At 42.5% G+C, this 2885-nt stretch overlaps 1 pseudogene; it reads right to left on the reverse strand.

Moving 5' to 3' along the window:
• Positions 1–1611: 1611 nt before the first annotated feature.
• On the reverse strand, positions 1612–2085 carry LOC138812009 (small ubiquitin-related modifier 2 pseudogene; annotated as a pseudogene).
• Positions 2086–2885: the final 800 nt, after the last annotated feature.

Raw genomic sequence — 2885 nt, forward strand, 5'->3', positions numbered from 1 at the left:
CTTAAATTCTTGAGTTTTAGATATAGTGTGTGTGTGTGTGTTTGTGTGTGTGTGTGTGTTTCCTGTTACAAGACTTCTCCCAGTTAACTCTTTCTGAGTGATACAGAATTTTCATCTGTTACTTTTAGTGGGTTGAGCCCACGAAATCCCTTTTGGCCCAGCAGCTAGCCAAGATCACTGGGGTAGCAGCGCTGTAGCAGGCAAGCCTACTTAGTGTTGCTGTCACGCTCAGGGCACACAATGCCTGCCAGTATTGTAGCTCTACTGCCAGCATTGATGTGGCTTCCTCTGGTTCTTAGGAGTTTGATGAATGAAGGATGAGTGGGAAGAACTGTATTCAAATCAGAAGTATCTAGCTCGAAGGTTACTTCCTCATGCTGCTCCACCAGTCATCCATCATGTGGGTGGCTGTCTCAAGGTCTCTGTTGGTGACTCTGAGACTAGGGGTTCTTATACCTTGGGCTGTGTCCTAACTGATTGAGTTTTAGAAGGTAACACTTTATTGGTTGGCTATCCCAACATTCTGATTGGTTGTTAATTCCTGATCAGGTCTCTACTGTAAACCCTGAAGAGGCTAGGGAGGTGCATAGTCAAGATGCTCTGAAGTAATGTCTCTTTTGCATCTGGTTTCTGGATCCTAATTAATTTACTCGTTCATGACCAGTGACAGATCCTCTCATGTTTTAGGGAGCATTAGTTTCTAGGCCTTAAACAGAATCAGTAGTCTGAGGATGAAGAATAGCTACTCAGGAATCTTGGAAAAAGTTGCCACCATTTTAAACCTGTGTCTATCTGTAGGTATTCTTTGGAACTCATCTTTCTGTAGACAACACGTGTATTGAGAGAATGATACTTGGATTGGCTTTGAAAAGGTCACACCCAAATATTGTACCCTGGGAAATAAAGCTACTTTGGGGGAATGACAATGGAGTGGATAGTACAAAAGCAAATATACTGAATATATGTAACTGAGGGAAGAGACTTGGGGCATCTGAGGTGGGGGAGGAAGGGGAGTACCATGGATAATGAAACATTCCAGTGTAGCACTGTCTTAGGAGGAAATGTGTCCTGAAGGGAACACAGCAGGAACTACAAGTGGAAAATGGGGTTAGAAATAGAATCTGAAGTGGTCAGGAGAGTTATAATTCAGTAGAATGGTTATGGTAAAATCAACATTTTGTTTTTGTTTTTTTTTCATTTTAAACAAGTTTATTTAAACAACAAGACGCTTGACTTGAAGGGTAAACTATCTAGGATTTTTTAAAGAGTAATTTACCCCTACTTAAAGACAGATTGCCCTACATGTAACAGCTACGTACAAAAAAGTTATAAAATTGTCCTTGGTTTTACAATGATAAATGAAAACATTAAAATTCTCCAATCAAACAAGGTATGCAAGGATTTTTGTTTTTTGTTTTTTGTTTGTTAAAACAGTGAGAGCAAAATAACTTACTGAAATATAAAGATAAAAGCTGAATGAGCATGCCACGAATGGAGAAGGGGGATATTTTCACAGGACCAGTATTTTTCCCCATCCCATCTCCATTTGATGTTAATCAAAATATACCATTGGCCATTTAGTTTAAAAGAAAAGAAAATAGAAAAGCAATATGCTTGTGCACATACACCAGTTACTTTATGTACAATAAAGGAATGGGGAAGGGGAAAATGAAAGAATAGAGCAAACTATACTGTAGTAGTCAGGATGTGGTGGAACCAAATTGCAGTTTTCTAATTAAGAATGTATTCTTGGTCTATAAGAACAAAGTTCTGGAGCAAAGTAGCAGGTTCCCTTTTTTAGTAGACACCTCCTGTCTGCTGCTGGAACACATCAATTGTATCTTCATCCTCCATTTCCACCTGTGCAGGTGTGTCTGTGTCATTGATTGGCTGCCCATCAAATCGGAATCTGACCTGCCTCATTGACAAACCCTGTCGTTCACAATAGGCTTTCATTAGTTTACTAAGTGGTGTATGCCTCTTCATCTTAAACGGCACCACAGAACCGTCCTGCCCCGCCACCTTCAAATTAATATGATCGTTGTTCTCAGTCTTGACTCCTTCTTTGGGCTTTTCTTCGGCCATGGCGAGCGCCAGTCTCCTCAGATGCCGCTTCACACAAGAGGTCCCCGGTCCGCACCGAATGAGCACACAGGCAGCACCACAGCGGCTGGAGGAGGTGGCAGCAATGGACGAGGCTGAGGGCGCCTGCAAGTCCTGCGCTCCCTCCCCCAACCCTGCATGCGCGAGCACGAGCCTCCTAGGCCTCCTATTGGCTCCGAGGCCTCCTATTGGCTCCCAGCTCCACACGCAATGCTAACATAACCACCACCCCCTCCCTGCCCCCATGCCGCTGCCACCGCCTGGGCCAGGCGCCCGCTGTTTTTGTTTTCTCTCTCCATGAAAGATTTCTCATATAAGCCCATGCCTATTATTCAGTATTAGGAGATACAAGATGATTCATTTCTCATGGTCAAGAGTATCAAGGTGATTCATTTATCAAATTCAAAAGTATCCAAAAGCCATATCATTGGGATAATAAGCTACCATAATTTCAGATGAAGTCGTAGTTTTTTAAAATAATGAAAGGTTTAGTGAATAGAAGATGTGATCAGTGCACTGCTCTATGCCCACTATACACAGAGTTGGCCTTGATTTCCTGGGTCTGCTTAGGCATTCCTGTTCCACCCAGGCTTCCAGACCCCAGTTTCCACATCTACTTACCTCCCAAATGCTGAGCTTCCCTGAAGGGAGAATAGGCAAGACACAAGACAATTTGTACGAATAACTATATAAAACTTGCTTTACACTCTATTTACTTTGCCCTGAATCCATGAGAGAGACAGTGAAGTTGTCTTCTCCCTAAAGAAGGGTGTTTGTGTGAA

This window comes from Dipodomys merriami, unplaced genomic scaffold (genome assembly GCF_024711535.1).
Source record: "Dipodomys merriami isolate MVZ:Mamm:240054 unplaced genomic scaffold, mDipMer1.0.p SCAF_556, whole genome shotgun sequence".
Lineage (NCBI taxonomy): Eukaryota > Metazoa > Chordata > Mammalia > Rodentia > Heteromyidae > Dipodomys > Dipodomys merriami.